The sequence below is a fragment of the Sminthopsis crassicaudata genome, chromosome 2, assembly GCF_048593235.1.
Source record: "Sminthopsis crassicaudata isolate SCR6 chromosome 2, ASM4859323v1, whole genome shotgun sequence".
Classification (NCBI taxonomy): domain Eukaryota; kingdom Metazoa; phylum Chordata; class Mammalia; order Dasyuromorphia; family Dasyuridae; genus Sminthopsis; species Sminthopsis crassicaudata.
In genome coordinates this window covers 644,785,536-644,808,345 of record NC_133618.1, presented here as the reverse complement: position 1 = coordinate 644,808,345, position 22,810 = coordinate 644,785,536, and the positions used below count along the sequence as shown (strand labels likewise).

Here is a 22,810-nt window from a genome sequence, read left to right as displayed (position 1 = left end):
CTCTCTCTCTCTCTCTCTCTTTCTCCATATATATATATATATATATATATATATATTTTTTTTTTTTCTGGAGTAGTAAAGGTGAGCACTATGAAGTTGGCATAGAGTTTGCAATCAAAATTAATCTAGTCAACAAGTTTGTATGCTTACCAAAACAAGTGAATAAAATACCAGGACAATAAGATTGCCAAATGCAGAAAGTGTCATTCTGCCATCATCACTATAACCTCTTGATGAGGTCAAATAAAATTTTTTGAAGACCTGGATCCTTTCATCATCAGTTTGCTGAAAGAGAACAAGTTTATAATTCTGTATGACTTTAATCATCATAACATTATCTTCGGTTTAATTAAACACAACAAACATTGTGGATGCATATATGCAGCTAACATTGGTATTTAATAGACCATTTCAATGTAAAGGGAAGAGACAAACAGAATGTGAGAGTGATGAAAGCCATGTGGGGAAAAGAGTGCTGGACTGATCATAGGCTTGTCCTCTCCAAACTACATATTCACATTCAACAAAATCTTTGGCCTCAAGGCAAAATGACTACCAAAAGACAATGTTAACATATAAATATGCTTCTCTGACTCTTAATAGTTCATCAATAATTTGGAGGGAAGACTGAGCAGAAATGGAGTGGGCAGAATTAAGAGTTTTTTTTTTGTTTTTTTTTTTTGTTTTTTTTTTTGATAAAAATGATGTGGAAATGCAGAAGCTGATGTACAAAAATGAGAACTCCACCAGGTTTATGGGGGGAAAAAAAGTATTTTATCTTTATCCACGAAGGTAGTGTTGAACTCCATTAAAAGTAAAATGCAAACAAAGCTCAGAGAAATGAAGGATTCTGGGCTCAAAAGAAAGATAAATGAAATTCAACTTTATACTTATACTAACAATCAAAATTTATAGACCAAAGACCTATGGTGCATTTCAACTATTCAGTGCTGATGGAACCACATTGATTGGTAATAAAGACATGATCCTAGAAAGCTGGCTTGAACACTTCCATAGTGTTCTTAACAGACCTTCATCTATCAAGAGTGAAGCCATTGACTGTATAGGTTGAAATCAATTTCTCTCTAGCTAAATTTCCAACTTGAATGCCATTAAGCTCTTCTCAAGTGGCAAAGTAGCAGATTCTATTCAAACTGAAATTTATGAAGCAAGAGATGCTTCAGTCCAAAAGGTGACTGAAATTTCCCAAGCTATTTGGCAAAACAGGTATTAGATTACTTAACATGTTGGACAGCATAGTTCTTTCAGCAAATTGTTGATAAAGGGCTCTAGGTATGAACACACTTTGCTTCCAATCTAGTGATATCATTTTAGTCCTCTTCAAGAATGAAGGACAACTACCATGGCACAATAGTATTCCACCATAATCATATACTGTAACTTGTCCAGCCATTCTCCTATTGATGAAAACCCTTAAGTTTGTTTATTGTCACCACTAAGAGATTTTGTATGTATGCATTGTGTGTGTGTGTGTGTGTGTGTATTGTCTTTTTTTATGCAACAACTTTTTAAATTTAATGCAATTAAAATTATCAATTTTATATGTTTCAGGGTTCTCTATCTTTTGTTTGGTCATAAATTATTCCCTCTTCATAGATTTTATAGGTAAACCATTCTAATTTGCTTATGATATTACCCCTTATTTCTAAGTCAGTACCTATTTTAACCTTAACATGGTTTAAAATACAAGATGCTGTTTTATGCCTAGATTCTGCCAAACTGTTTTCCAGTTTTCCTAACAATTTTTGTCAAATAGTGAATTCTTTTACCCAAAGTTTAGATCTTGCACAAGATTATTAAGATAATTTACTACAATGTATTATATACCTAATCTTTTCCACAGATCCATCACTCTATTTCACTTTACTTCTTAGCTGTTAACAGAATGTTTGGGTAACTGCCACTTTGCCATACAGTTTGAGGTTTAATAATAGTAGTTAACTTCCCTTCATTTTACTTTTCATTGATTCCCTTAATATCTTTAACCTTTTGTTTTTCCAAATTAATTTTGTTATTATATTTTTCTAACTCTATAAAGTACTTGTTGGCAGTTTGTTTTTATGGCAATGAATAAGTAAACTAGGTAGAATGGTCATTTTTATTATATTTGTTATTTATTATTTCTATATTATTTAATCTATATATATATATAAAATATTTATATATTATTTTTATTATATTTGTTCAGCCTATTTTTTACAGTTTTTCAGATCTGACTTTATTTGCCTGAACCTTTTTTTTTTATTTTTATTTTTTTTGTGATTGAATTCATCCAGTTTTTGTGTTTCTTTTGGTAGGAAGACCCAAGTATTTTATATGTTCTGCAGTTATATTAAATGAAATTTATCTTTCTATTAGATATTGCTGTACTTTGTTGGTAATATATAGAAATTCTAATGAATTAAGTGCATATATTTTATTGGTGATGATGTGGGGGGAAGAAGAGGAGAAGGAAAATGAGAAAAGTATGGAGGACATGGCTGGATCTCTTAATAGCTGAAGACAATTTTAGAGATTCTTTAATCCTACTTCCTTATTTTACACATGATTGAAGTAAATGAATTAAACAAAGTAAGACAAAATATAAATGGCGGAGTTGAGACCCAAACTCCAAATTTGGTTATCTTTCTTTTGCTTACAATGTTAAGGTTTTATTTAGTGGAAAATAATAAGACACTGAACTTTTTTTTTTTTTTTTTCCCCAGTTCAGAAGAAATATGATCAGATTTCTTCAATGCTCCTTTATATTTTTGTCATTTACATAGCTATTTAAGGTCTGGAAACCACATTATGCATATTACCTCATTTGAGCTTGATAATCACTCTATTAGGTATATGTGGCTGAGGAAGCAGAAGCTCACCTAAGCAAAATGGCAGGTAAGCAAAATAATGAGAGAGTGCTGGGCCTGGACATAGCAGTTCAAATCTGTCCTCACACATAAAATGGCAGTGAGATCTTGGGCAAGCTATTTGTTTGATTCAGTTTCCTGTTCTATAAAATGAGGGTAATAGCAGCACTTAACTTTCAGGGTTATTGTGTGAAGGAAATGAGATAAAAATTTTAAACCAGTTTATATGGGACATCTATTATATAGGATAGTTGTCCCATATAATAGATGCAATATAAATGCTTATTATTATTACTTATTATGGTGTTGAGATTTGAACCCATGGCTTTCTGATTCCAAAGCCAGCATAAATTATATCATATATTCTTTGTAATAAAACCTCTGTTCTCAAGTCCATCTCATATGACTCACTAGGAACAGAAATATTTATGTTGGGGCTTACAACATGATCAAAAGTATTGCTTGAAGTCTACTCAAAAATCCCAAGCCTAAACAATTACAAGAATGGTGCTCTTGACTTATGCCAGGTACTCATCTTGAATCCTGAAATGGCCAATATCCTAATATTGAGAAAATAAAAAAAAATTTTTTTTTTCCCCTTCCATTGTGAAAAATAGCTGGATGCTATCAGATCTGAATGGGGAATGTTTCAGCTCTCTATTTTTAACAGCTGCATATATTCTTTGAATCATCTGTGGCATCTGTTGTAGCAAGTAGCAGCATCTGGTTAGAAAAGCAGAGGTCTGGAACAATTAAGGAAAAATTGTTATTTCCTTTCTAGTGTGTTATATTTAGTATTGGGGAGTTGTGATGATAACTTTTATGCCTCTTTTTTTGCCTCCCTACATATACTTTTTTAAAAATACAATCAATCATTTTATGGATATTGGCTTAAGATTATGATTAAAGATTCATTTTTTTTAACTTATAGTTTTATCTTCTATCTAAATTAACACATGATTGTTAAAAGGAAAGTTGAGATTTCTTAAAATGCAGTCACAAAATAATTCTTTTCTAAGAAATAGGTAACTCTGTTAATTCTTGTTCCATCTTTTCATCCAAATCCCATATAAACATTGATCAATATTCTGTGCTTGAGCCTTTTTTCTTCTTCTTGTATACTCTTGTCTTTGGTTGACATCATTCTTACCAAATTCTGTTGTTTCTTTCTTCCTACTGAATATTATATACCCTCCATTTTTTCCATTTGTATTGTCACCATCATATTTAACTACTATTTCCTAAAACCCTCTCCTCCAGCATTCATATTTCTTCCAGTTTACCTTATTTACTTTGTTATTTTCAGTCATTTTTTATGATCCTATTTGGGGTTTTCATGGTAAAGTTACGAGAGTGCTTTGCTATTTCCTTTTTAAGCTTATTGTACAGGTGAGGAAACTGAAGAAAATAATCTTAACTGACTTGCCTAGAATATGTGATTATGCAACTAGTAAGTGTCTGAAGCTAGATTTGTACTTGGGTCTTCCTGAATCCAGGTTTGGTGCACTATCTACTGTGCCACCTAGATAATTACATAAAACTTCTAGATGAATCTTTCTAATGCTAAACCTTATTCAAATAATTTCATTGCTTCAAGAATGACCAAAAAAAAAAAAAATTATCGACTAAAGTCTCAACAAACAAATATGCAATACCATACTTTAAAATTTAAGATGCTCCATAATCTGTCTTCAATTTACCTTTACACATATTTTATTATTTCTTCAAGTATATGCTACACTCACATTAAACAGAACTCCTTAATAATTTCATGCTTCCACATCTTTGCAATATTTTTCTTGCTTGTTGTAATCCTACTCATCATCCTAAGGCCTAGATAAACTAGATGAACCTCAATAAAATCTTCTCTAATATTCTTGGAAGTGATCTCTCTCTGCTGTGAATTACTAAATTCACTATGTGCTTACATGTATACATATTCACAAACAGCCCTAACACTAAAAATTCTGACTTGAGTCTTTCTTTATTTGTCTTTTATAGTGTTAGGGCTGTTTGTGAATATGTATACATGTAAGCACATAGTGAATTCCAAGTAGCCTGAGGGTTATGTTTTCTTTCTTTTTATATCTTCTGAAAGCACACTAAGTATTTTATATATGTTTGTTCAACAAACACTTATTAAGTGGCTATTGTCTGAAGAATATTATGGAATGTAATGGCTAGAATATTAAAGCTTGTAAAATTATTTATGTAATGTCATATTACTTACAATAGTATTTATCATAAAATTATAGTATTTACTATATTCAAATATGGACTGTGAAATCATTCTATGCTCTTTTTACAGATAAGCAAGTTGTTTGTCAGAGACATTCAATAACTTGTCCAAGGTAGTAAATGGTTGAATTAGAGTTTAAACCCAGGTACTCTCACTCTACTGTCAATCATTGGCTTGGAATGGCCTATGAGAACATCGTAAGTTCAAGAATCATATTTTGAATTTAGTTTTTTCTTATATCACATCATTTAAGTTGCCATTCTTTAGATTATAATATTCATATCTTAAATGCAATTGAATTTTTAGGTTGATTACAACTTTAATAGTTCTCATGTTGACTTGTTACTTTTCTCTTTTTATCTAAGTACTGCCAAATTGCTGTTTCCTCCATTTCTAAGTTACTTATTCCTATGGATAGAGTATCAAAATATACTTAATAAGGTTTGGCCTTTCAATCATTTGGAATATTTCAATGAATACAAAATTCACAAACTTTATTTTAATGAGTAAAGACTAATAAAAATATTTTATCTTACTAAGAATGATGAAATTTTAACTCGTGATAGTAACATATATTGCATATGTATATGTATGTCTGTATTGATATACACATACATACACATATTATACATGTCATATATATGTCATTTTATATATGTTATTAGTACCTATGTATACATATATAAGTGCTAATATATGGGTGCTAATGACAGGTTGCTACAGTACCAATTAAATGTTTTTAAAATCATCTATGGATGTCTTCACAACATGAATAAATGGAACAACAGATGGGACATCTGTGATTCACAGGTGTTTAATTCTGGACTTGTAAATTAGCCAGAAAATGTCAGAGATAGCTATAGACAGAGAACAAAATAAAAGAGATGAAGAAAGGAAAAGTGGGTGAAAATTCAGGAGAGATCAAACATTCTTTAATAATGATATCTCAAAGGCAGAGAGCTTATCAAAAATCAGAACCAACTATCCCTACATCAAACAGTCTAGAAAATTTATCAATATATTTCTCTGGTCCCTACCAACAACTTAGATTTCCATGCATTCTCTTTTGTATGTATGTGTGTATATATGTGTGTGTATGTGTGTATATGTGTATGTGTGTGTATTTGTCTCTTTCCACTGCCATATGACAGGCCTTAAAAATATCACTTTAAAATCACCGAAGAAACTCTATTTTATAAAATTGACTAGCATTTACTGAAATGAACATTCAATTCAGTCCAATTATTAAACTATTTAATGGAATTTTATGTTATGCCTTCATTAAATAATACTTTAATTAAATTAAAAGACACTTATATTTATTTAAATAGGTCATCAAAACATCCAATGTATTTTATATATATTCTTTTATTTTATCTTCCCATAGACAGACAGACCACATAGAAGTTCTTCCCAATAACTTAATCTTTCTTCTAAAAGAATAGGGGGAACACTGAACTTTGAGATTACAAAATTGTATCACAAAAATTAAATTGATCATATTTTAAAAGAGAGAATTGATTACTTATGTAAAAGTCATTGCAAAATTATCAATCAATGTGCAGTCAGACCAAGTCAACAAGCATTTATTAAGGACCTCTTAATATGTCAGATACTATACTAAGTGCTGGATGAAAATCAACTTATAATAAAGTCAGAAATCACATTTATTGCAGTTACAACAACAATTACAGTAGTTGTACTACAACAATTATAAATTGTTGTAATAAAAACAGAAAGAACCAATGTTCTTAGTATGGAGACAAATCTAACCTGATTTATTTAAACAAGATTTTGATGCCCAAAATAAGGAAATACATAAGAGAACAGACACAGATCATCACTAATTATGAAGGAAATTAGCTGACTTTACAAAATGAAAAGACTTTAAAATCCAGTCAGCAAACATTTGAACTCCTTGACAATTGGAAGCTGAGCTAAGTTCATCTCCTTGAGATTTGGGAGGTTAAAAAACAAAAAAAAACCCCAAAAAACAAAAAAAACTAACTAGTTTAAACTATTCTTATTTGGTGTTTGCCATTCCAAAATGCTTTACTATATCATGGTAGAAAGTGGAATTTTTTTTTTTTTTTTTTTGTATAAGTGAAGATAAGGGAAATAGAAAAGCCTAAAGCATTCCCACTAAGGCTCATTCCAGCCTGAAATGTTACTCAATGGATAATAAATTTAGGGGATGATTTTCTGTCAGAAAGAGGGTGGTGTTCTGAATCTAATACTGCTGAGTCTGAATAAAGAAATGAATATTAGACCCCCTTCCATTTTGACTTCTGCTCTCAGAGATTTCAGAACAAACAGGTATTACAGATTCTACTAATTTACAATATAAAATGCCTTTATTTTATCTTTAAAGAAGTGGAACTGAGAGAAGATATAACTGAATGCGTGGCTTAGCATATCTTTTGGAGTATTGACTCTTGTATGTTGCGCCTGTTGCTCTTGTTTTCTTGAATTACTGATGTGAAACAAGCAAAATACTGATGTCTCTGCTCCTATCTTTGCTCTTTTGCCTTGTCTGAGAGGATCCTGAATACTGTGTTCCTGCTTCTGTTCTCTAATTTGCCAGCAATTCATGTGTTTAATGTTAAAATTCTTATATAGCTTCTATTGTTAACATTGATTATATTAAATGTGTTTCCCTTTAGAACAACATTGGGTAGTTAATTTGTAGGTTCAGATTTGCTGAATTGCTAAGATCAAGGCAACTTTTTTCTCTGTAGGCTCAACATTCCAGTGCAATTGGGAGGGTGCAGAAGAGAATAACTTGTAAACATTAAGACCTGTCCCAACAGGCTCAACACCAATTTAAATTCATCTGACAAATTTTAGAGAGGAGGTTGGTAGAGCATTCTGAATGGTACCACAACAGAAAACTGAAGATGCTACAAATTTGCAGACAGCATAGGAAGAGAAACAAAAATTTTAAAAATCCATACCAAGGACATTTAAGGATCTGGAAAGAGAACAAGATGAACAAACAATAAACATGGTAAATATATTTTACGACAACCCAATTCAATGTCATCTACAGTGTTATACTCACATAAATGATGCAGATGTTCTATAAGGAAGTAAAAAGGGCACTGAAGAAAACAGATAAGGCAAAGGCTATTACATAAATAAAATTATACATGGTGTCAGTCCATGCTGAGCATAAATAATAAAATTGTAAGGTCAGTGAAGCATTTGTTCTCATTATTCGAAAAAAAAAAAGAGAAGGCCAAAAGGTAGGAAAAATTCAATATTACCCAAAGCAAGGAAAGAGTACACTCATAGCAACTGATTCACATGCCCTCTTTCCCATGATTAAATTTTTTGTGAGAAAAATGTATACATTCATCAAGGTCATGATATGCTAACAGTGAGATGTCATAAATCATATTCTATCCAAAAGGTTATATTTATAACCACAAGTTTGTCTCATACTCATAATACAATTTATCATGTATATAGCTTGCTTTGGACATATTTGTATACTATCATCCCTGTTAGATTTCAAACTCCTTGAAGGAAGGGACTGCCTGTTTGTCTTTTTTAGTATCACCAGCTCTTTTTAGAGTATTTGATAGGTATTTCATAAATACTTATTGAACGAATTAAATCAAAATGTCTCATTTAAGATTCTATTACAGGTTCTCTTATCTTGAGTCTGGGTTTTAGACATTATACTACATTGCTGTGGTCCTCAAACTTTTTAAAAATGGGGGCCAGTTCACTGTCCCTCAGACTGGGGGAGGGCCGGACTATAGTAAAAACAAAAACTCACACTCTGTCTCCGCCCCTCAGCCCAATGCCTGAAGTGTGCCTTGCTAAAGTGAGTTTATGTTGAACATCACTTTGGGTCTGATTGCTATAGGCAGGCCACATAAACATCTTCAGCAGGCTGCATCTGGCCTGCAGGCAGACGTTTGAGGACCTCTGCTACATTGTTTCTAATAAGGTTATAGGAGGTATAGAATAGACCTTCAATTTCTTTGTTATTGGGATTTCCCTGATGAATAAACTCCTACAATCAATGCAAGTTTATACTTTCTCCACAACTTTAAATCATAAATATTTGTATAGAGCTGAGAAACCTGCCAAGTTAACACAGCCAGCATGTATTAGAGTGAGTACTTACACTTAAGCCTTCTGAGACTGAATCTATTATACTGTCTCTTTTTACATATTATAAGAAGTGAAAATAAAGATAGATACTTTGAGACTAGAGAAATAAAAAAGGTAGAATATCTGCCATATTTTCTTTCGATGCTAATTTTAACTTCAATAATATGTTTAACAATACTGTAACTAGCTGGAAGCTATTTTCTTCACTATTCAAAAACTCAGCTGTTCTTTGTCTTTTCCCATTTCTATCTAAAGATTCCATTTTGTCTAATTACCTAATTCACAGTCCAATAATTAAGCAAGTGTCTTAAATTGGTGAAATTCTAGCTGCAATAATTTTTGCTTTTGCACTGAAGTCATGTTTGATAATAATAGACAGTTTGACAGAAATTGAAAATCCATAGGGAGTGGTGAAATCAACTTCTTGGCTCTTTTTTGATAATAATGGAGTATATTTTCAGTAAAATATGCTTAATTTATTTTCATAGATTCTACACAATTACTCTTTTCTTTTACTTTAATTAGCTTTTCATAGGATCAGAGCTGAACCTCACAGGAATCTCTGATCCCAACTGTTGCAAAGAATTTAAAAAATGGTAACTGTGATGTGACAAGAAAGACTTTTGTTTCTCAACACACTTGCATGTCAGCAATATCTGCAGTATCACTGGGGTTTTGGGCTATTCAATATTTTACTAAAAAGTGATCTGAGTAGCTAACGAATTTATATGTTAATAATTTTGGCATTGACAATTTTTATGAACTGATGAACTGAATTTATTGTTGTATATAAGTTGCAAGGCATTTTCAAATATACAAAAATTGCCTATCTTCAGGAAAAATTATGTAATTATTCAAATAACATACAAATGGTAAGCTATACTTCCAATTAATTTGTTTTTGTATTAGGATGCCTACTTATTCCTGGGAACCTGAAATCTATCAATTATTTTAGGCATAATTACATTAGAATCTTAAAACCAAAGAAACAAATATGATTCAATGGCCTGGAAACTCACTTGATTCAATACCTCATTACAATAAAACCTATAATTTGTATTCAGTGTCCAGTAGAAAATGGACACTTCATTAAAAATAGCTTTAATATCAAATGATGTGTAATGATAAATTAAGTAGTATGTCAAAATTTGAACTCAATGACAATTGTGTAAAATAAGTGATTTAAATAAAAAGTAAGATATATTCAATAATAAATTTTAATTATGGGGCGGAGCCAAGATGGCAGAGAAGATACACGCCACTGTGTATGCTCCTTTCTTCCCTCACAACCAACTAGATTTAATCAGCCTCAGAAATAGCGTTGGACTGATAGAATCCACAAGGACTGGAAGCACGACTTACCAGCTGAAGAGAATCTGGAGTTTCAGCAGGAAAGGTCAGCTCCCAGAGGAGGAAGAAGAGAGGCCAGCGCAGACAGTGGGGTAGTGGCACACTGCGCCAGTCGCACTGGGGAGGGCTCTGGGATCAGAGAATCCACTGAGATAAAAGAATGTGGCACAGGCTGTTAGCTCTTCTCTGCTTATAAAACAGCAGTTCAGAAGAGAAATCTAAGCCACTTTAAAATTTAAAACCAGATTGGATCTTCAGGTATCTTGGGGGTGACTCAGCAGATCTCGGCACTGGGGGTGTGTCCGACATAGGCAATCCAGGCTTTTACCTCGGGATAGTTAAGAGATTGAAGAGTGGGCGGGGCGGTAACTCATAGTGCCTGGCTTGGCTGGAGGCGGTGGAACGGAAGTCCCAGAGAAGTGGAACCTTTGAACTACGGACCGCGGTTTCTGGCAGACACTTCCAGTTTGAGCGCAGGGGCTCTTCACGTCACCTGCTGCAGACATCCACTTCCCACCGGGATGCATAGACTAGACTTTGAGTCCCCTTTACTGTTCAGTCTCGAACCTCAGGGAAGCCGCTAAAATACAGCACCCTCAAGGCACAGCAGTGCTGGTCACCTCTGAGGCACTTCCAGGGAGGGGGTGGGGAACTCTCTCCCAGAGCTCTCTCTTAGCTCAGGTGCAGGGGCCACTACATCCAGTCTGGGAGGTTGCTGGTAAAGAAATAAATAATTTCCTACCCCAGGGACAGACCCCAAAAGATTTTTTAAGTATGAGCAAGAAGCCCCCAAAAAACATAGATTCCTTCTACACAGAGAAAGAGCGGGTATCCAACCCCAAGGAAGTTAACAGCAGAGATTCAGCAGATAACAACCTTAAGGGGAACGATTCCTGCCCCCCATCACATAACTCCATGAAGAGACTATTAAAAAGTTAAGAGAGTTTGAAGAAAAAAGGGGAAAGGAAAGGGAAGCTATGATAGAGAATAACATCTTGAAATTGGAGTTGGAAAAAATAAAGAATTCACAGGAGATCCAGGGAAACAAAATTAGTGAATTAGAAAAGGTAAAAAAATCACAGGAAAATAGGATTTCTGAATTGGAGAAGATAAAAAAATCCCAAGAAAATAAGATTTCTGAATTGGAAAAAGAAAATAATTCTCAAAAAAAAAAATTAGGGAAATGGAAAAAAAAATCAATAGAGCAAAATAATTCATTTAAAAACGAAATTGGGCATTTACAAAAAGAACTAAAAACTGTGAAAGAAGAAAATAACTCCTTAAAAGTCAGGATGGAACAAATAGAAATGAATGATTCACAGAGAACCCAAGAATCAGTCAAACAAAACAAAAAAAATGAGAAGTTGGAGAACAGCATCAAATACGTACTGGGAAAATCTATAGACCTGGAAAATAGATCTAGGAGAGATAATCTGCGGATCATTGGACTTCCCGAAAACTATGACCAAAAAAAGAGCCTAGATTCTATTTTACAGGAAATTATCAAAGAGAACTGTCCAGAGATAATAGAAACAGAAGGGAAAGTAGATGTGGAAAGAATTCATTGAACTCCTTCTGAAATAGACCCTAAAAAAAGAACACTACGGAATATTGTGGCTAAGCTGCAAAATTACCACACAAAGGAGAAAATCCTGCAAGCAGCTAGAAAAAAATCAATTTAAATACCAAGGTGCCACAATAAGGGTCACACAAGATATGGCCTCCACATTAAAAGATAGAAGGGCCTGGAACCTGATATTCCGATAGGCAAAAGATCAAGGATTGCAACCAAGAATGAACTACCCAGCTAAGTTTAGCATCTTTTTCCATGGAAGAAGATGGTCATTCAATGAAATAGAGGAATTCCATATGTTTCTAAGAAAAAAACCAGACTTAAACAAAAAATTTGATATACATCCACAAGACTTAAGAGAAACAGAAAAAAGGTACACAGAACCCTTGAGAACTGTAACTCTGTTGTGGGTATATAGAAAGTACGCATGGATAATTTGATTTTACTGATATAAAAGAAAAAAAAAAAAGGAGCGGGTGTAGTAAAGGGAAGGGGGTAGTATCAGAAAAAGGGGAGGGTGTGATAAAAAGAGGGAAACTACATCCCAGGAAGAGGCAGAGAAAATACACCATATCTGAGGGAATTTAGAGAGGGGGAAAAACATTGTGTAAATCTTACTCTCATCAGAAGAGGCTCAAAGAGTAAATAATTAACATATTTGTTTTTCAAAGAATTCTCTCTACACCTCATTAAAAGGGGGGAGAGGAAAAGGGAAAAGGAAAAGGAGAATAAGGGAAGGGACGTGGAGGGAGGGGGGAGGGATACTAAAAAAAAAAGGGAGGGCTGCATGTCACAAGGGGGGTCTATAAATTAAATATTGGGAAGGGGTTCAGGGTGGTCAAGGGAAAAAGCATAATATGGAGATAATAAGATGGCAGGAAATACAGAATTAGTAATTTTAACTGTAAATGTGAATGGGATGAACGCTCCCATCAAACGGAGACGGATAGCAGATTGGATCAAAAATCAGAACTCTACAATATGTTGTTTACAGGAAACACACTTAAAGCTGGGAGATACATATAGAGTAAAGGTAAAAGGTTGGAGCAGAATCTATTATGCTTCAGGTAAAGCCAAAAAAGCAGGGGTAGCTATCCTTAGATCAAGCAAAAGCAGAAGTTGATCTAATTAAAAGAGATAAGGAAGGAAGCTATATCCTGCTGAAAGGTAGCATAAATAATGAAGCCATATCGATACTAAACATATATGCACCAAGTGGTATAGCATCTAACTTTCTAAAGGAAAAGTTAAGAGAGTTGCAAGAAGAAATAGACAGTAAAACTATAATAGTGGGAGATTTCAACCTTGCACTCTCAGATTTAGACAAATCAAACCACAAAACAAACAAGAAAGAAATTAAAAAAGTAAATAGAACATTACAAAAACTAGGGATGATAGACCTTTGGAGAAAACTGAATGGCAATAGAAAGGAATATACTTTCTTCTCAGCAGTTCATGGCTCCTATACAAAAATAGACCATATATTAGGACATAAAGATCTCAAAATTAAATGTAGGAAGGCAGAAATAATAAATGCCTTCTTCTCAGACCACAATGCAATAAAAGCTACATTCAGTAAAAAGTTAGGGATAAATAGCCCAAAAAGTAATTGGAAACTGAATAATCTCATCTTAAAGAATGACTGGGTGAAAGAGCAAATTATGGAAACAATTAATAATTTCACCCAAGATAATGACAATGATGAGACATCATACCAAAATCTGTGGGATGCAGCTAAAGCAGTAATAAGTGGAAATTTTATATCTTTAGAGGCTTATTTGAAGAAAATAGAGAAAGAGAAGAATAACGAATTGGGCTTACAACTTAAAAGGCTAGAAAAAGACCAAATTAAAAACCCCCAACCAAAAATTAAACTTGAAATACAAAAATTAAAAGGAGAAATCAATAATATTGAAAGTAAAAAAAAAACTATTGAATTAATAAATAAAACCAAGAGTTGGTTTTATTAAAAAGCCAATAAAATAGATAAACCTTTGGTAAATCTGATCAGAAAAAAGAAAGAGGAAAATCAAATTGTTAGTCTTACAAATGAAAAGGGGGATCTTTCCACCAATGAAGAGGAAATTAGAGAAATAATAAGGAGTTACTTTGCCGAACTTTATGCCAATAAATTTGATAACTTAAGTGAAATGGATGACTTCCTCCAAAAATATAGGCTTCCTAGATTAACAGAGGAGGAAATAAATTGCTTAAATAGTCCCATTTCAGAAAAAGAAATAGAACAAGCTATTAATCAACTCCCCAGGAAAAAATCCCCTGGACCAGATGGATTTACATGTGAATTCTACCAAACATTTAAAGAACAATTAGCCCCAATGCTATATAAACTATTTGAAAAAATAGGGAATGAAGGAGTCCTACCAAACTCCTTTTATGACACAGACATGGTACTGATACCTAAACCAGGTCGATCGAAAACTGAGAAAGAAAATTATAGACCAATTTCCTTAATGAATATTGATGCTAAAATCTTAAATAAGATATTAGCAAAAAGACGTCAGAAAATCATCCCCAGGATAATACACTATGATCAAGTAGGATTCATACCAGGAATGCAGGGCTGGTTTAATATTAGGAAAACTATTAGTATAATTGACCATATTAATAATCAAATTAATAAAAACCATATGATCATCTCAATAGATGCAGAAAAAGCATTTGACAAAATCCAACATCCATTCCTACTAAAAACTCTTGAGGGTATAGGAATAAATGGATTATTCCTTAGAATAATCAGGAGCATATATTTAAGACCTTCAGTAAGCATAATATGCAATAGAAATAAACTGCAACCTGTCCCAGTAAGATCAGGAGTGAAACAAGGTTGCCCACTATCACCATTACTATTCAATATAGTACTAGAAACGCTAGCCTCGGCAATAAGAGCCGAGAAAGAGATTCAAGGAATTAGAGTAGGAAATGAGGAAATCAAACTATCACTCTTTGCAGATGACATGATGGTATACTTAGAGAACCCCAAAGACTCTGCTAAAAAGCTATTAGAAATAATTCAGAATTTTAGCAAAGTGGCAGGATACAAAATAAATCCACATAAAACCTCAGCATTCTTATATATCACCAACAAAATGCAACAGCAAGAGATACAAAGAGAAATTCCATTCCAAACAAATGTTGAGAGTATAAAGTATTTGGGAATACATCTACCAAAGAATAATTAGGAATTATGTGAGAAAAATTACAAAACACTTGCCACAAAAATAAAGTCAGATTTAAATAATTGGAAAAAACATTCAGTGCTCTTGGATAGGCCGAGCGAATATAATAAAGATGACAATACTCCCCAAACTAATCTATTTATTTAGTGCTATACCAATCAGACTCCCAAGAAACTATTTTAATGACCTAGAAAAAATAACAACAAAATTCATATGGAAGAATAAAAGGTCGAGAATTGCAAGGGAACTAATGAAAAAAAAGTCAGAGGAAGGTGGTCTAAGTGTACCTGATCTAAAGCTATATTATATAGCAGCAGTCACCAAAACCATTTGGTACTGGCTAAGAAATAGAACAGTAGATCAGTGGAAGAGATTAGATATAAAGGACAAAAAAGGGTACATCTATAGCAATATAATCATTGACAAACCCAAAGATACCAACATAAAAATTCATTATTTGGAAAAAACTGTTGGGAAAACTGGAAATTAGTATGGCAGAAATTAGATATGGACCCACACTTAACACCATATACCAAGATAAGATCAAAATGGGTCCATGATTTAGGCATAAAGAATGAAATCATAAATAGATTAGAGGAACAGAGAATAGTCTACCTCTCAGACCTGTGGAGGAGGAAGGAATTTATGACCAGAGGAGAATTAGAGATCATAATTAATCACAAAATAGAAGAGTTTGATTACATCAAACTAAAAAGTTTCTGTACAAACAATACTAATGCAAACAAGATTAGAAGGGAAGTAACAAATTGGGAAAACATTTTTAAAAGTAAAGGTTCTGACAAAGGTCTCATTTCCAAAATATATAGAGAACTGATCCAGATTTATAGGAAACCAAACCATTCTCCAATTGATAAATGGTCAAGGGATATGAACAGACAATTCTCAGATGATGAAATTGAAACTATTTCCACTCATATGAAAAAGTTTTCCAAATCACTGCTGATCAGAGAAATGCAAATTAAGACAACTCTGAGATACCACTACACACCTGTCAGATTGGCTAAAATGACAGGAACAAATAATGATGAATGTTGGAGGGGATGTGGGAAAACTGGGACACTGATACATTGTTGGTGGAGTTGTGAAAGAATCCAGCCATTCTGGAGAGCAATTTGGAACTATGCCCAAAAAGTTATCAAACTGTGCATACCCTTTGACCCAGCATTGCTGTTTTTGGGATTATATCCCAAAGAAATACTAAAGAGCCGAAAGAGACATATATGTGCCAAAATGTTTGTGGCAGCCCTTTTTGTTTTAGCTAGAAACTGGAAGTGGAATGGATGTCCATCAATTGGAGAATGATTAGGTAAATTGTGGTATATGAAGGTTATGGAATATTATTGCTCTGTAAGAAATGACCAGCAGGAGGAATACAGAGAGGCTTGGAGAGACTTAAATCAACTGTTGCTGAGTGAAATGAGCAGACCCAGAAGATCACTATACACTTCAACAACAATACTGTATGAGGATGTATTCTGATGGAAGTGGAAATCTTCAACATAAAGAAGATCCAACTCACTTACAGTTGATCAATGTTGGACAGAAATAACTATACCCAGAGAAGGAACACTGGGAAGTGAATGTAAATTGTTAGCACTACTGTCTATCTACCCAGGTTACTTATACCTTCGGAATCCAGTACTTAATGTGCAACAAGAAAATTGGATTTACACACATATATTGTATCTAGGTTATATTGTAACACATGTAAAATGTATGGGATTACCTGCCATCAGGGGGAGGGAGTGGAGGGAGGGAGGGGATAATTTGGAAAAATGAATTAAAAAAAAATAAATAAATTTTAGTTATAAAATTATAATATTGTCAATAAAATAAATTCTTTGAATTTATCCTCATTAATCTACTATAGTATTTGTTATATTCATTTTGTATTTATTTGGATAAGGCAAAATAGTTCCCAGGATCCTCTTCAACTCAAAAATTCTGTTGTATTCTGTCTATTTGTACTACACAAAAATAGAATAGCAGCACCATTATCAAGAACCTAATTTCTCTATCCCCAGCCTCCTCCACTCTCAAATCTTATCTGCCTTCAACCCTACTATTTTGACTACTCTGAAAACTACTAATATTAATTCTTGGATAACTTTAATTTGTTAATGCCATGTATTGTGCTATCTTTCCTATTGACTTTTTTTTTTTTTTTTTTTTTTTTTGCAGGTCCACTACTGCAAGGTAAACTCTTTCAGAAGAATGATCCAAACTATTTTGTGAGATAATCTATAAATTATTAAAGTCTTTTCTAAGGCCACATTAAAGACAGAAAATCCCCGCCTAAAATTATCAATGTACTAAAGTTTATTTGCAGAATTCCTTTGTTTATGATTTCAAAGTAGGGAAAATTACTTATTCCTATATTTTATTTGGGGTAGGAAGATAAAATTCCTTACAATTTTCATCATTTCATTGCAAGCTAATACTGCTCATATATAATATGAGAATAAATTTGAGAACCTTAGCCCTACTGTGGCAACAAAATTAATTCTCTTTCCATATTTGCTTAAATGACAATAAAGATTTCCATATCATGTAAGCAATAAGATGAAGAGTGAAACTTTTTTTCTGATCCCAAATACATAAAAGAAGGACAATCTAGAAGAAAAGATGAAAAATATACTTAAAGGAAAATATGCTGCATAGCTCCCTTTCACATATGTTTTGCTCACAAGCAAAACATGTGAATCTTGAAGATAAAGTGGGTAGAAACAATTTAAGTATTATTGGATCCAAGAAGATCATGATGGGGCAAGAAATCTTAGCCTCATACTGAAATAAAAATAAGATAGCTATCCAGAATTTCTTAATATCAAAAAGAAAAAATGAAATTCCAATTTGTTAAAAAAAAAAAAAAAAGCTGACAGTCTCAAGATACATAGTGATTAAATTTAATAATTTAATTTGTAAACAAGTTCTGCAAGTCATCAAGTCATCAGGATCTTCAAATACAAAAGAAAGGGTTGTAACAATTATTTTATATCCACTACAAAAGGTAAAGTGACTGGAATAAATATGTGTCAAAGAGCAATGGAACTCAGGATGAAATGGCTACTTACCTGCAAATCTAAGCTTATCTTAGAAGGAAAAAAATGGATATTCAATGATAATGAAGAGTATAAATCATTTTTAGAAAGAAAACCACAATCAAAAAATAGCATTTACTTCCTAAGAATCTCAAATAATAATTTATTCACATAAGGAGTGAATAAATGCAGCAAACAAGAACAACAACAGGGACAGACCAATAAGAGGTTTCTTTCCTAACATATACAAAGACACAGAGATGAAGTTAGATTTTTTTTTTTTGGTAAACTTAATAGTATTGTATGTTTTTCTGATTGCATGGAAAATAGTTTTCAACATTAATCTTTGTAAGATTTTAAGCTATAAAGTTTTCCTCACCACTCCCTTCCTTCAACCATTCTCAAGAGAGCAAAAATCTGATATGTTATACATGTAAAATTACATTAAACACATTTCCACATCATACAAACTGTGAAAGAAAACTCAACAAAATGGGGGGAAAATATGAGAAAGGGAGGGAAGGGGAAAATTAAAAATAGTATGCTTTGTTCTGCATTTAGTTACTTCTTTCTCTTGATGTAATCATCTTTTTCAAAAGTCCCTTGGAATTTGTCTTGGATCATTGTATTGTTGAGAAGAGCTAAGTCTATTATGGTTGATCATTGCACAATGATGTTACTATGTACACTTTTTTCCTAGTTCTACTTTCTTCACTCAAAATCATTTCATGTAATTCTTCCCGGGTTTTTCTGAAATCAACCTGGTTATCATTTCTTATAGCATAATAATATTTTATTACATTGATATTCTACAACTTGTTTAGGCATTCTGCAATTGACAGATGTCCATAAATTTCTAGTTCCTTGATGCTACAATAAGGGTTGCTACAAACATTTTTTGCCCATATGGGTCCTTTCCCTTTTTTATGCTCTCTTTGGGTATAGTTTCTAATTGTTCTTAAGAATGATTAAATTATTTCACAATTCCACCAACAATGCATTAGTGTCCCAATTTTCCCACTTTCCCTCCAACATTTATCATCTTTTCTTATCATCTTAACCAATCTAAGAGGTATGAAGACATATGAGTTGTCTTAATTTATATTTTTCTAATCAATAGTAATAGTAATGGTTTTGATGACTCTTTCTTTATAATATAGTTTCAAGACTTGTGTAGCACTTTTTTTTTTGTTGCATTTTTTCATCAAGTGCCTTGATATTTTTGTCTTTTTTTGTTCTTTCAGATGAATTTTGTTATTTTTTTTTAGTTCAATCAAGTAAGTTTTTGGCAATTTGGTATTGCATGGACTAAGAGACTGATTTCGATAGCATTGTAATTTTTTGTTGTATCAGCTCAGCCTACCCATGAGCAATAGATATCTTTCCAATGGCTTAGATTTAACTTTATTTATGTGAAAAGTGTTTTGTAATTGTGTTGAGATATATATATATATATATATATATATATATATATATATATATATATATATAATTTTGAGGTGTAGAGTCCCAAATATGCTATATTATCCACAGTTATTTTAAATGCGATTTGTCTTTGAATCTCTTCCTGCTGGGCTTTGGTGATAATGTATAGAAAGGCTAATGATTTATGTAAGTTTACTTTATATCCAACCAGTTTGTTAAACTTGTTAATTGTTTCAAGAGGTTTTTTTTTTTTTTTTTTATTGATTTTCTAAGAATTCTATCTCATCATTTGCAAAGAACTATACCTTTGTTTCCTTACTGCCTAATCTAATTCCTTCAGTATATTTTTCTTATTGCTAAAGCTAATGTTTCTAGTACACTGTTGAATAATATTGTTGATAACAGGCATCTTTTCTTCCCTTCTGATATTGTTAGGAAGACTTCTAGGTTATCTCCTTTATATTTAATGCTTCTTGTGGAGATGCTACTTATCATTAAAAAAAACAAAAAACAAAAAACAAAAAAAAAAACTTCATTTATTTTTTTGCATGGCAGTATTTTTTTTTTTTTTTAATTTGGGAATGGGTATTACATTTTGTCAAAAGCCCTTTCTGCATCTATTAAGAAAAATTGTATAATTTCTGCTAGTTTCCTTATTGATATGGACAAACATGACTATACTTTTCATAACATTGAATTAGCCCTGCATTCCTGGTAGAAATCATACCTGGTCATAATATATTAATGTGATAATAAATTACTATAATCTCTTTGGTCATATGTTATTAAAAATATTTGCATCAATATTCATTAGGGAAATTTATAATTTTCTTCCTTTGGTTCTTCCTGGTTTAAGTATCAACAAAATATCTGTGTCATAAACTAATTTTTTAGGATTTTTTCATCTAATTTGGCAAATAGTTTATATGGTATTGTAGTTAATTTTTCCTTAAAGGTTTGATGCAATTCACTTTTAAATCACTTGGCCCTGGACATTTTTTCTTAGGGAGTTCCTTGATAAATTGTTCAATTTCTTTTCTCTAAAATGAGGTTACTTAAATATTTTTCCCTTCTTCTCTTAATCTGGATAATTCATATATTTATTTATTTTATTTTATTTTTTTTTTAATTTTATTTTATTTTATTATTATTTTTTTTTATTATATATATATATATATATATATTTTATAATATTATCCCTTGTATTCATTTTTCCAATTTACCCCCCCTCCCTCTATTCCCTCCCCCCGACGACAGGCAATACCATACATTTTACATGTGTTACAATATAGTCTAGGTACAATACATGTGTGCGAATATCACTTTCTTGTTGCACAATAAACATTAGAATCCGAAGGTACATGCAACCTGGGCAGACAGATATTAGTGCTAACAATTTTCATTCCCCTCCCAGTGTTTCTTCTCTGGGTGCAGCTACCTCTGTCCATCATTGATCAACTGGAAGTGAGTTGGATCTTCTTTATGTTGAAGATTTCCACTTCCATCAGAATACATCCTCATACAGCATTGTTGTTGAAGTGTACAGTGATCTTCTGGTTCTGCTCATTTCACTCAGCATCAGTTGATTTAAGTCTCTCCAGGCCTCTCTATATTCCTCCTGCTGGTCATTTCTTACCGAGCAATAATATTCCATAACCTTCATATACCACAATTTACCCAACCATTCTCCAACTGATGGACATCCATTCATCCTCCAGTTTCTAGCTACAACAAAAAGAGCTGCCACAAACATTTTGGCACATATATGTCTCTTTCCGCTCTTTAGTATTTCTTTGGGATATAATCCCAGTAGTAGCGCTGCTGGGTCAAAGGGTATGCACAGTTTGATAACTTTTTGGGCATAATTCCAGATTGCTCTCCAGAATGGCTGGATTCTTTCACAACTCCACCAGCAATGTATTAGTGTCCCAGTTTCCCCACATCCCCTCCAACATTTGTCATTATTTGTTCCTGTCATCTTAGCCAATCTGACAGGTGTGTAGTGGTATCTCAGAGTGGTCTTAATTTGCATTTCTCTGATCAGTAGTGATTTGGAACACTCTTTCATGTGAGTGGATATAGTTTCAATTTCTTCCTCTGAGAATTGTCTGTTCATATCCTTTGACCATTTATCAATTGGAGAATGGTTCGGTTTCTTATAAATTTGGGTCAGTTCTCTATATATTTTGGAAATGAGACCTTTGTCAGAACCTTTGTTTTTAAAAATATTTTCCCAATTTGTTACTTCCCTTCTAATCTTGTTTGCATTAGTATTATTTGTACAGAAACTTTTTAGTTTGATGTAATCAAAATCTTCTATTTTGTGATCAATAATGATCTCTAGTTCTCCTCTGGTCATAAATTCCTTCCTCCTCCACAAGTCTGAGAGGTAGATTATCCTCTGTTCCTCTAATCTATTTATTATCTCCCTCTTTATGCCTAAATCATGGACCCATTTTGATCTTATCTTGGTATATGGTGTTGTGTGGATCCATATCTAATTTCTGCCATACTAATTTCCAGTTTTCCCAACAGTTTTTTCCGAATAATGAATTTTTATCCCTAATGTTGGAATCTTTGGGTTTGTCAAAGATTAGATTGCTATAGATGTACCCTTTTTTGTCCTTTGTATCTAATCTGTTCCACTGATCTACCGGTCTATTTCGTAGCCAATACCAAATGGTTTTGGTGACTGCTGCTATATAATATAGCTTTAGATCAGGTACACTTAGACCACCTTCCTCTGAGTTTTTTTTCATTAGTTCCCTTGCAATTCTTGACCTTTTATTCTTCCATATGAATTTTGTTGTTATTTTTTCTAGGTCATTAAAATAGTTTCTTGGGAGTCTGATTGGTATAGCACTAAATAAATAGATTAGTTTGGGGAGTATTGTCATCTTTATTATATTCGCTCGGCCTATCCAAGAGCACTGAATGTCTTTCCAATTATTTAAATCTGATTTTATTTT

The 22,810-nt window shown here is 32.7% G+C and overlaps 1 long non-coding RNA gene across 1 annotated transcript; it reads left to right on the top strand.

The window, feature by feature from the left end:
• The first annotated feature begins 960 nt into the window (after positions 1-960).
• Positions 961-5,604, top strand: LOC141558849 (uncharacterized). Its single transcript, XR_012487156.1, has 3 exons — positions 961-1,192; positions 2,727-2,898; positions 5,179-5,604. It is a non-coding gene; the product is annotated as an uncharacterized LOC141558849 (long non-coding RNA).
• The last annotated feature ends 17,206 nt before the right edge of the window (positions 5,605-22,810 follow it).